Source organism: Cebus imitator, unplaced genomic scaffold, assembly GCF_001604975.1.
Source record: "Cebus imitator isolate Cc_AM_T3 unplaced genomic scaffold, Cebus_imitator-1.0 Scaffold157, whole genome shotgun sequence".
In the NCBI taxonomy this organism is placed as follows: Eukaryota; Metazoa; Chordata; class Mammalia; order Primates; family Cebidae; genus Cebus; species Cebus imitator.
The window spans coordinates 1,307,028-1,320,363 of record NW_016107472.1 but is presented as its reverse complement, the minus strand read 5'-3'; the positions used below and the strand labels follow the sequence as shown (position 1 = coordinate 1,320,363).

At 40.5% G+C, this 13,336-nt stretch overlaps 1 long non-coding RNA gene across 1 annotated transcript; it reads right to left on the bottom strand.

The window, feature by feature from the left end:
* Positions 1-1,157: 1,157 nt before the first annotated feature.
* On the bottom strand, positions 1,158-3,958 carry LOC119473412. Its single transcript, XR_005202625.1, has 2 exons — positions 3,271-3,958; positions 1,158-2,870 (listed from the first exon to the last, which is right to left on the bottom strand). It is a non-coding gene; the product is annotated as an uncharacterized LOC119473412 (long non-coding RNA).
* Positions 3,959-13,336: the final 9,378 nt, after the last annotated feature.

Genomic DNA, 13,336 nt, shown 5'->3' with positions numbered 1-13,336 from the left:
AAAAATAAAATAAGCTGACTCTTGGCTTTCTGCCCCTTTTTATTAAAAAATTGCTAATATTCTGCTTCATTGCCAAAACTCTGAGAAGATGCTTTTTATTATAGGTATATTCCTCAGCCAACTTGAAAACAAGCCCTTAGTAACTAATATCTCAATGACACGGAAACTATGACTAGTTTGAGCATATACGGCTTCTTTTTCCTGTCCTTTCTAGAAATAATTGCCCTCCTTTAATTTCATTACTGTCTGATATCTTCCATTCAAAGGCCAAGAATTAGCCTTTGGCCTCCGTGTCCTTTAATGTATTCGTATCTCCTAATTTTCTAATGAAAACTTGATAACTCATGACTAAGCAACATGCACTAAATTCAGACCGAAAGTGTTATATAGTTCAAAAATTTCTTCAACATTTGTCACTCATCTCTTAATTCTTACATGCTATGACTGTCACTCATCTCTTAATTCTTACATGCTATGACTGTCACTCATCTCTTAATTCTTACATGCTATGACTCTGAAAATGAGCCCCAAATGGCACAAATATCTTCTTTATTTCAGCCCTGTCTCAACTACAAAAGAATCTAAATGCCCTTCATATATCTATGGCTCTTACTCAGCCTAAACCCAAATACATTTTAAAGCATTCTTTCTCAAAATTCTACCTTCTGGGTTTATTTTTAAATGAAACCATGAAAGCTTGAACCTCTAATATCAAAATAAAATGGGTTAGGCAAGTGGTAAAAATGGAATAGAGGCCAAGCCAAAGTTTCTTATGAATTGCAGCAATAGCAATACATTGTTAGACAGGGAAAAAATAGGAAAATTAGCTTGCTATGCCACTTGAAAGACAATTTTACAGAACTGAAACTTTATATCAAATAGGCAATGGGTTAAATTTTTTCTATTCTAACCCTGCAGAACTTTTCCCTGTACTTCTCTGCATCGATTATAAAAGTCTAGACCTCAGAGACATCTAATATGAACTGCTTTTTCCCCCTGTATCTAATTAATTGCACTTTCCTTGGAGTTCCCATGATATATATTACCTGCTGCCAGGCACCATGAGTCATTTGTGAGCATATCCACCTCCCCAACCGAGTGTACGCACCTTGAAGGCAAAGAACATCTCACTCATTTTGCACACACTTAGCCTGAAGTAGACCTCTTAAAGTGTTTATTAAATTGAATTGCTTTCGCTTTGTAATATTAGCAGGCATTCTGATGGCTTATAACAGCTTTTTCTTTTTTCAGAGACTTCCTTTTTTGGTGCAAACTCCACGTGACCCACAGTTATCTAGGACAGTAAGTAATGTTCCAGTGACTATAGCAGAAAGCTGAGATTCTACCAGAGCTCTGGGAGTTGCAGGGGCGATAAGCAGAATCACATGCTTAATATTTTAAAGAAGTGGCATGGTCCTTTCACGGAGGTTTCTGCCATCGATCCCTTCGGAAGATTCACTCACTCAGACGCATTTAACATTCGCTAGGTCAGACGTTTATTCAAGCTGACGTCATCTGAACCCTAGTGCAATTCAATCTTGGCATACATTCTGCCCAACCTCCTCCTACTCCCCCAACCTCCGGCTAGAATGTCAGCCAATAAACAGCAGTTAATCCAGACCCCAGAGCTTTTGGAATCTGTCTTTCCAGAGCTTCTATTTAGTTATGTTGCACGGGAAAGGGTCGAGAGTGAAAGACAGAGGTATGCCCCCTCCCATAGCAGCGATGAATCTTTAAGGTTTGAGACTCTGGGCAAAGTGAGAACTCTCCCTTGCTTCTTGGAAACAAAACCAAGCAGCACTGTCCGCCAGGAGCCAGGCACATGAAAAGGAATTCCTAGTTGCCTATCCCTTACTCCCGGATGTCAGAAAGGAGTCGGATATTTCTCACGCACGAAATAAACACCTCTCTGTCCCCTGCTGCCTCCTCTGACCTGCGATCCCGAGATGACTGAGTAACCCAGCTGGATTTTTCTAGTCCCCTAAGTCCATGAACACCCGCCGGCTCACCTCCACCATCCACCTCTCTCCTGTTCCCTTCCTCTTGCTTCCCCTTCCCCCACTTTCCCTCATTTAAATACAAACGCTTAGGTTTCCCTCGCGCTCCCGAGCCGCCATTGACACCAAGCAGGGTCTCCATGGAAACCAGGAGGTTCGCAGCGGGCTCCTGCAGCCGCAGCACCACACCAGAGGTGTGGCTCGGTCCAGAGGAGCTGCTGGGAGACCTTCTCCTTATTAAATGTGAATCTGGGAAGGAGGAGAGGGCATGCGACAAGGTAGAAACAGAAAGGGCTAAGGGAACAGATTATCTACTAAGAATGTTTGGTTTTAGCCTAGGAACATTCAGAGGAGAAGTAGTTCAGACACGCCAGGGTCAAGGTCCTCTCCCTCTCAATTTTTGATACACTCAACAGAGCTCAGCTTACTGTGGAGATTATTTGGGGGAGCCAGTTTCCAGTGTTGAGTTACAATGAAGCAGCTGCCACGCCCTGGACTGTAGCAAAACATTCTTCCAGAAAGCACGTAAAATGGGCAAGAGAACCACACCTTTGCACTCATCTTGTTTGCCTAGCCATTTTATGTTACTTCATTTTATCTTCATGAACATGGCATTATGGCCCCCATTTCATAGACAAGGATGCACATGAAAAGGTGGTTTATAGTTACTCTGCCCATAGCTTTACACCTAATGTCTTGAAGAAAACTCTGCATCTCCATAGTAGGAGAGTCTATTTTTTCTTCTCAACCTCATTCTTCTTAGGAGGTCACTCTCTGATCTTCTCCCATCTTCTCTCAAGCATGGTCATAAAAAAATTCCTTTTAAAGTAGGTCATAAGGTCCCCATTCCAGAAGTAAGGCCTTGCCCTATTCCTGGAAGCAAAGAAGAATTTGAATTAACAGGACTTCCTGAATTTCCTCCATTTTATTACCATTAGAACATGGGTTTTTGTTCTCCAATCACACTTCTGTATGGCTGTCCATAAAAATACACAGTTTTCTCTTGGGTCTTTGGGTCTTCATTTATGATGCCTGCCATGTCACAAAAAGCTTTGGTTAAGTAAATTTGTTATGCTTTTCTCTTGTTAATCTGTCTTTGTTATGGGAGTGTCAGCTGTGACCCTTTGATGAATGAAGAAAATATATTACTTGCTGTCCCTTACAATTTCTTTGATTCACATATTAAAGATTATTGTACTAGTTTCCTATTGGTGCAATACAAATTATCACAAACTTTTTGGCTTAAAACAACACAAATTTATTTTTATCTTACACTTGGGAAAGGATGTCAGAAGTCTCACTGGTCTAAAACCAAGGTGTCTGCAGTGCTGTGCTGTGTTCCTTCTGGATACTCTAAGATAAGAATCAGTTTCTTGCCTTTTGTGGCTCTTAGGGGCCACTGGCATTTCTTGGTTCACAGTACTCTTTCTTCTTCTTCCGCTGCCTTCTTTAAAGGATCTTTGTGATTACACAGGGCACATCTGAATAATCCAAGGATAATCTCTCCATCTCAAAATCCTTAATTTAATCACAGTTGCAAAGTACTGTTTGCAGGAGGGTCAGGACATTTACAGTTCCAGGAGATTAGGAAAGAAGGAATTACTCTACCTACCACAAACCTCATGTCTTTTATAATCTTAAAAATAATGACACTTTCAAAATCTTTGTCTCTCCTAAACTGTCACCTGATTTCTCTCTTTCCTATCACAGTAAAATGTTTGTTGTCGTTGCTGTTTACAAACGAACAAAAAAATCCATTCTCACTGTGTCTATTTCCTTAACCACCATTTATTTCCGTAACTACTGTTAATTAGCCTCCCACTATAATTTACTTCTCTCTCCATCATACAAAAACTCTTCTGTCAAAGTTCAAAATTACTTTCAAATTGCCAATTTCGTAGACATTTACTAGACCATTCTTACTCTACTTGTTAGTAGCCTTTGACTTTGTTGAACATTTTCTTCTTTACGAAATTATCTTTTCTTGGATTCCAAGACAATACTCCTATTTATGGTCCCCCACACCCCCCACCACCAGCACCAACTCTCTTCTTAAATCTTTGACTTCTACTCAATCCTTTTAGTGGACTTTTCTTCACCTTCCTGTCCTTAAACACGAGTGTTTCCTACAGTATTGCTACTTAAAGTGTGGTCTGCATAATTGCAGCATCAGTATCACCTGGAAGGTTGCTGGAAATTATGACGATTAGACCCCACTCCAAGTTTACTGAATCAGAACTTGTATTTTGACAGGATACTGGGGCGATTTGCACACACCCTAAAGCTTGAGAAACACCAGTCTTGAATTTCATACTTGATTCTTTAATATACTCCCTGAAAGGTCTGTTCTACCAATTCATCTCTGGTCTCAAATATGTATCTTCAGCCTATACAACCTTTTCAGGTTTAACTCATATATGGAGCTATCCATCAGATACTGCAACCTCCACCTCCCAGGTTCAAGCAATTCTCCTGCCTCAGCCTCCCAAGTAGTTGGGATTACAGGTGCCTGCCACCACGCCCAGCTAATTTTTGTATTTTTACTAGAGACAGGGTTTTACCATGTTGGTCAGGCTGGTCTTGAACTCCTGACCTCAAGTGATCCACCTGCCTTGGCCTCCTGGAGTGCTGGGATTATAGCAATGTTTTGAAACTGTTTCCTTGTCTACAGCAAAAGTTCACTGAGATGATGATTTTTTTTTCTTATCTTTACCACTTTACATAATGCTTAGCCCATAATAGGCACTCGGTAAATGTTTTATGAATTAATAAATAAAATCAGTTACTCAATTAATCAAACAGCAGCCCTTGAGTCTCAGATTACAGAGCCATGAAAGTAAGAACCCCTGGACCCACTCACACCACTTAGCTTTCCATTGGCCACTTAAAATGACAGAGATCCTCAAGTCAGTGTTTTAAAGAGCACCTGGATATCGAAATAAATTCCACTGCGTAATGATACTTTCTCTGATTGTTGGAAGGCTAAAGGACATAAATATAAATGAGTGCTGCAATGTGATTATAATTCAGCACCTTAACTTTACATGTAAACATGTTTAAAATATAAGAATGTGCACAATTTATAGTTACATGCTTTTAAGAGAGTGGTGGGTGGGTTTCCTGTGATTGCTCATCCTAACCACTGGTTGCCTGTTCACAATCAGAAATGTGTGGCTTTCTGCATTAATAAAGACGGCCGTCACTACAGCTATCTCTCTAAAGCGGAGTACACCTCTAGTCTATGAAGCTACCACAGGATCTGCTGAGACTCACTGAGAAAAGTGCTTTTCCTCTCATGTCTGGACAAGGCAGTTCTTGGTTTCTGTGAGGAGCTTCAGGCTGCCATGGCAACTCCCAGTCCTTTCTTTACTCTCTCTGTGTGCTATTCTACCAGGAGAGGTAGAAAGCTGTAATCTTTTCCACTTCTCTTTTGCTCCTCCCCTTTCTTCTGTACTTGGTCTAGGACGGCAAGAGTTTAACACTAAATTCTGCTTGTGATTATTAATTCCTTGTGAGTCTGGTTCTGTGCAAACTGCAATGGTAAGACAAAAATCACCTGGATTCTAGTTTTTTCCCTAGAAAGAGGATGTCAACTCTTAATCAGAACAACACAAAGTTCTAGCCCTGGCTCTTCTAGTCAAAAAGGAGAATGGGAGAAAAGGAGTCTATATGGTGGAGAGAAACTAACTGGGTAAACATCAAGTACTAGGATGAGCTTACTGGTATGCATAATCCATTTCAATTCAAAATGGGTGGGGTCATAGGAGACCCTACAGTATAAGTTCTCAAACAGGTCTGTATGTTAGAACCTACATCACAGGCTTTTAGAAACACAGATACTTTACTCCAAACCACACCAGGTCCAAACAGGAGGTGACCCTGTATGGTCAGCCCCAGAAAAATCAGAACAACAAAGTGCCTGGAATGAAATTCTTTGAGAGATAAAAAGCAAACAAAGGCTGGTAGGAAAAACTAAAGTAGGATGTCACGACAGAGAAAAAGGGAGTGGATTGTTTTACCAGTATCATAAAATCAAGAGGTAAGATGCCAAAAGTAGAATAAAAAGTGAATGAGGCCTTCAAACTGAGTTAGAATGTCGATATCAATATTGTACATACCACATGCCCCAATACTGAGGCTTACTTGTTCCTCTCTCTAATGCTGCAGTGTTTTTAATTGTATTATATAATGTGTTGCTTTTTGAATTGCAATTTACTCATTAATTTGTTTAAATCCCAAGGGGCTAATACTGCCTTACAAAGAGAAGACTGTCAAAAAAAGGTTGAATGAGATATTTAATAATCAATGCTTTTGGTGCTCTACATGATAATGTGGCAACAACTGAAGGTCAAAAGTCCAAAATATTTGCAGAAAATGAAAAAACCCAACCCTAATCCTTGTCATGCAGGAATGAGATGCCTCTATACATTCTTATTAAAACCAACATGCCCACTTCTGGAAGATACTGACTATATTTGGGTTACTGTTTTGGAGACCTGAAGTCAATATTAACTTTCTTTCATTCTATCAAGAGTATCAGTAGTAACTAGAGGTATCAGTGACTTGATAATTTTATAGTAAATAATGTGCAATCGTTATTCCAATTTTAAATTCATTCAGTCATTCAACAAACATTTTATTTGAGCAAGGGACTGTGCTGGTTGCAGTGAGCCGAGATCATGCCATTGCACTACAGCCTGGGCAACAGAGACTCTGTCTCAAAAAACAAACAAACAAACAAACAAACAAACAAACATTTGGGGTTAAAATGATCATCGTGTTTGTGTGTGTTGTGGATAGACTGTGATTTTTATGACCTTTTTTTAAGTGAGAAAGTATCATATATGATATATGTGAATGTAAACATAAATATTTATGGATATTAATTTATAACAAATATAGCTTACAGGAGGTGGTATATGTCAAGTAGTGTGAAGGATTCATGATTTTGCCCTACTTGCAAAATAATATGTTAGTCCACATAGTTTTATGGATGCTGACAGAAGATATGAAACTCCTGGTTCAGAGACAAAGGACTTTACTACTGACAGCACAGTAGGTAGCATGAGATTCATGTTTGTGTCAGCTCCTCATGCTCTCTAAGACTCTCAACGGTGACATAGGTAGCTTTAGATGAATGCTGTGGGTTAGACATAGTTGGTTTTTGTCAAAGCTGAGGAAATCTGAGCTTAGAACACCACAACTTTTTTATAGTGGGCTGCAAGTCAATCTACCCAATGTTTGCCCTAAAGGGAGGCTGTATTAGTCTGTTCTTATGCTGCTAATAAAGACAGACCTGATATTGGGTAATTTATACAAAAAAAGAGCTTTAATGGACTCACAGTTCCACATGGCAGGGGAGGACTTATAATCATGATAGAAAGCAAAGGAGAAAGATACATTTCACATGATAGCAGGCAAGAGAGCATGTTCAGGGGATCTGCCCTTTATAAAACCATCAGATCTCATGAGACTTATTCACTACCACAAGAACAGTAGTGGAAAACCACCTGCATAATTCAGTTATCTCCACTTGGCCCTGTCCTTGACATGTGTGGATTATTACAATTCAAGGTGAGATTGGGGTGGGGAACAAATGATATCATTCTGCACCTGACCCCTCCCAAATCTCATGTCCTCACATTTAAAAACCCAGGCATGCCTTCCCAACAGTCCCCCAAAGTCTTAATTCATTTCAGTATTAACTAAAAGGCCATAGTCCAGCCTCATCTTAGACAAGGTAAGTCCCTTCCACTATGACCCTGTAAAATTTAAAACAAGTTAGTTACTTCTTAGATACAATGGAAGCACAGGCATTGGGTAAATACAGCCATTCCAAATGGAAGAAATTGACCAAAACAAAGGGGCTACAGGTGCCATGCAAGTCCAAAATCTAATAAGGCAGTCATTAAACCTTAAAGTTCCAAAATGATCTCCTTTGACTCCATGTCTCACGTCCAGGTCATGCTGGTGGGCTTCCATGACCTTGGGCACCTCCACCCCTGTGGCTTTGCAGGGTACACCCCTCACATTCCCTTGCTCCCTGGCTGCTTTCACAGGCTGGCACTGAGTGTCTGTAGCTTTTCCAGGTGCAAGGCGCAAGCTGTCAGTGGATCTACAATTCTGGGATCTGGAGGATGGTGGCCCTCTTCTCATAGCTCTACTGGGCAGTGCCCCAGGAGGGACTCAGTATGGAGTTACAACCTCACATTTCCCTTCTACACTGCCCTAGTAGAGGTTTTCCCTAAGGGATCCACCCCTGCAGCACACCTCTGCCTGAACATCCAGGTTTTTCTATATATACTCTAAAATCTAGGCAGAGGTTCCCAAAACTCAATTCTTGTCTTCTGCATACCCACAGAACCAACACCACATAAAAGCTGCCAAGGCTTGAGGTTTGCACCCTCTGAAGCCGTGGCCTGAGTTGTATGTTGGCTCCTTTTAGCCATGGCTGGAGCAGCTGGGATGCAGAGCACCAAGTCTCAAGGCTGCACACAGCAGGGGGACCCTGGACTCAGTCCAGGAATTCATATTTTCCTCCTAGCCCTCTGGGACTGTGATGGGAGGGCCTGCTGTGAAGGTCTCTGACTTGTCCTGGAGACATTCTCCCCATTGTCTTGGTGATTAAAATTCCGTTCCTTGTAACTTACGCAAATTTCTGCAGCTGGCTTGAATCTCTCCCCAGAAAATGGGTTTTTCTTTTCTACTGAATCATCAGGCTGCAAATTTTTAAAACTTTTACGCTCTGCTTTCTCTTGAATGCTTTGCCACTTAGAATTTTCTTCTGCCAGATATCCTAAATCATCTCTCTCAAGTTTGAAGATCCATACATCTCTAGGGTAAGGGCAAAATGCTACCAGGTGCTTTGCATAGCAAGAGTCATCTTTACTCTAGTTCCCAACAAGTTCCTCATCTCCATGTAAGATTACCTCAGACTGGACTTTATATTCCATATCACTATCAGCATTTTGGTCAAAGCCATTCAACCATTCTCTAGGAAGTTCCAGACTTTCTCACAACTTCCTGTCTCCTGAGTCCTCCAAGTCTGTAGGAAGTTCCAAACTTTCCCACATTTTCCTGTCTTCTTCTGAGCTCTCCAAACTGTTCTACCCTCTGCCTGTTACTCAGTTCCAAATTCACTTCCACATTTTTGGATATCTTTAAAGCAGCACCCCACTCTACCAGTACAAATTTACTGTATTATTCTATTCTCAGACTGCTAATAAAGACATACCTGAGACTGAGTAATTTATAAAGAACAAGGGTTTAATGGACTCACCATTTCACATGGCTGGGGAGGCCTCATGATCATGGCACAATGCAAAGGAGGAGAAAGGCACATCTTACATGGTTGCAGGCAGGAGAGTTTGTGCAGCGGAACTCCCCCTTATAAAACCATTAGATCTCTTGAGACTTATTCACTACCATGAGAACGGTATGGGGGAAACCACCCCTATGATTCAATTATCTCTACCTGGCCCTGCCCTTGACACATGGGGATTATTACAATTCAAGGTGAGATTTGGGTTGTGACACAGACAAACCATATCAGAGGCATTATTTTATTATAACGGACAGCAAACAATTTTGCTCTTTGCTTGGGAGCAAGACACTGTGTTTTCCAAGGCTGTTTGCTATATAAACATCCTTGAAAAAGATAGTCTAGAACAAAAATCTATCAGTTCTTCTGCTCTCAAGATGTACAGTAACTCAAGGGATTCATGGAGAACTATTTTCCAATAGTATAATGATACAGGAGTGTTCACTTTGATGTGTAAAGAAGAGGACAATTAAAAGGAAGAGGAAATTGAGAAAAGCAGATACCAAAAAATAAACACAGCAAAAATAAGAAATCCTAGGTCTAATTAAGCAAGAGCAGGAGCTAGAGAAATGCAGGCAGAATGGTTGACCTATGCTTAAATCATGAGAAAATAACTCAAAGGCTTTCTGTGGGAAACAGAAAATATAAGAAACTTTTTAGAGAATATAGAGATTATCTGAAAGGGCATCCTCAGGTTGCAGTGGCAGCTTGAAAGGACGTTATTTTTTCTAAAATTATGTTGCTAAGAAATAGTACCTAGCAAATCTGGGAATAAATTAGGGTAAAGGTAAAAAGAAAATTCAAGTTTATCTATGTGGCTATTACAAAGATAGAGGCTAACACTGCTATTCTCTGCTTGTAATGTGACGACTTACAGAAAATGGGGGTGGTGGATGATCACCACTGTCCAGCTTTTTGGAGAAATTTCAAACTGGATCCTTTTAATCCTACCCAGTTTTATGATCTTGAGAATTTCCCTTTCATGTCATTATAGCTCTTCTGTTTGAGGGGCTAATGGGTGTTCTAACGTATTGAAAGCGGGGAGGAATTATTATACGAGGGTAATAGTAGTTTTAACATAACTCAAAAACCTTAGGGGCTTAACCCAATAAAGTTCATTTGTCATTCACAAAATCCATTTCTAATGCCTCTAGTCAGGGGATATTTTAGTCAGTTTTGCTGCATTCATATAGAAACCCCAAATCCTAGAGGCTTACAACAGACTACATTATATAGTGGTGGCTGCAGATGTTTTGTCTCTGCTTTATTCCATTTGGCTCTGCTCCAAGTGTCTTTTTATTCCTGGGTCCAGAATAAAGAAGAAATATCTCTGTGAGATCTGCCATTTTCATAGGAGGAGGCAGGAGCAAAAGAACTGGCAGACTTTCACAGTGCCTTCCAAAGCTTCTGGAAGGTGATAGCATGTATCATGTATGCTCACATTGTATTAGCTCAAGCGCATCATACAGCTGAGCTTGATATCAGTAGGCTGGGGTTCTTCCAGGGAAGTGAATATACTTGTAAGCTATAATATAACTTATATTGGGTTGTTGTCTTGGAAAATATTTCTTCAAACTGTCACCCAGGGATCTTTCCTCCACCTTAGGGTGAAACAATTGTCTAGGGTCTCTCTGAGAAAAAAGATAAAAGTAGTGAGTAGGAAACCTTCTAGAAAACAATAGACATGAGGTGCATGAATGGGCAGGGGGAGGAAGAGTCCTAATCCAAAAGGAAGTTCAAAAAATATATATATGAAAGGAGAGAAGAGGTACCGGTGAAAACATGGCTTAGCATTTGATGACCATTACCATGCTGTGCTGGGGGTTGGGCCACTCAAGACACTCGGGAATTTTTCTGAACATTAGATAGGAAGGAGGAACTTGCAGTATGTTTTTCTGTTTCTAACAGTTCACCAGCTACTCCAGGCAAGATTGAGTAGACAGAGTTCCTTTCCCTTTCCTCAAGTCGTTCAGTGAGGATCTCTTAGTTGAAGCCCATCCTTCTAGTTCCCTCAACTGCATGGGCAGGTACACCTGTTTCCTTTACTCTGTAATCCCAAGTGATTCTGCTCTTAAATGAACTTTTATCTTTATATTTACTAAATGGCTAGGGCTGCCAGAGTAGAGATGGAAAAGTAAGGAAACACAGTAAGCCAGGGAATCACAGTTTCTGAAAAAAGAATTTCCTCTTTATTTTTAGATAGAAGCAATAGAAGAAGCTAAATTGAAGGCAAGTGATAGGCAGAAGGCACCTGGGGAAAACATCAGTCTTTTAGGTTACTCTTTCTCTGGACTGGAGTTCTACGTTCTAATTCATTATATGGGTAAAAAAGCGGAATGTGTAGCTAGATTAAGATTCAAATATGCAACAGGATCTTGAGGAAATTCTTTACTCACCAGAGTCCCATTTTTATTTGCTCCCCAGTCCCTAATGAACTTCCAGCATCCCATGATTATACTCCAAGCATACAAAGGTTCATTATTCATCTATTTATTTGTTTATTAAGCTCACTTCAACATCCCAGCTTAAAATTGAGAGCCCAAAGCTGTTTAAACATCTCCATTATGCTAGTAAAATCATAGTGCTTTCAGGAACCACAGGGAAAGCTACATGCAATTGGACCTGGCACTTTAACTGAAATTATATGTGTGCATCAATGAATAAAAGAACGCCATGGTGACTAAAAGCATTGCTCATCATGTTCCCTCAATTCTTCATACCTTTTCTCCAAAAATTACTCTGTTGATTCTTTGGCTATTTAAATGTCATTGCTATTCTAGCCATAAATGAGTTTTTGACATTCTGAATAAACGGTTGGCTTGTATGCTCCAAATGGGAGAGGGAATGTCAAGAAGATGCTCCTGAGAGTGACAGAGGGCATGGGAGGACATGGTACATGAGACCATCTGAGTCATTTTTGTGAAAGGGTTGGAAGCAGCAGCTTTATCTCTATTGTTAATGGATAAACTCCAGATCTCAATGGCTTTGTAGAAGGGCATAAAATCCAAATGGCTGCAGGGAGGGACCCTCTTGTTTGGTAGGCTGCCTTATGAGTAGTTCATATAAGGTGACCTAGACTCTATCTGTCTTGGGGCATTTTCCATCTCTAGAGTCCCAGGTTCCTCCACATTCAGTCTATGGATGAGGAAAGAGACAGTAGGCGATCCTGAGCCAGGCCTGGAAAATGGCATCAACCACTTCTTTCCATATTCAATTGGCCACAACTCACTGCACGACCCACCTAACTGGAGGTAGGGGATGTCTGGGAAACATAATTTAGGTGAATGATCAAAATAAGTTGGATAGGAATGTAATGAACAGGACAGTTTTTGCAACCAGTCCTAAAATTAAGAATGCATTCTTACTTTGGTTCTTTAGTGTTTATAAATTATTGCTGAACACCTTTTCTTCGAACTTTCTGGGTAAAGCTGCTGCCTGAAGATTCTACAGTGCTTACAGACCCTGACAGCCAGGTCTGTCTCCTACTCACTCACCCCTGTCCCCTGCCCAACATGGTACAGGTATTGCTGGTGACAGTGAAGTGTTTCTTTGAGTGGATGGGGGCAGTCAACCTATTATAAAATGTTGCTTGGGCCTCTGAATTTATAATAGTACCACTGTCCGCTTTTCTAGCTTCATCCACTTCCATGGTATTCTAGAGCTAATTTCTTTCTGTTTTCTAACCCTACAGTTGTCAGCTTATTTTGAACACCAGTGCCCATCCTCAGGATTTCCTGACCCTCTATGGGCAAGACTGCATTCCCATTTGAGGATATAAAATAGGTTTAAAAATAGTATTTCTGTCTCCACCTACAATTTTTAAGAGAACAAATATAGGAATATTCTTGTGTGAGATAAAATTGATGTTTATCCTTTGCCCCAAGCTTCCCCTTTATTTTTAATTACTTCCTTCCTCCCACTGTTTTCCAGACTATCTGAACTGTATCAGTCCCAGGCACATGGGAAAGTGGATACCACCGGGTGGCTATTGTCAGTCAGGAAACAGCTACCATTCAAA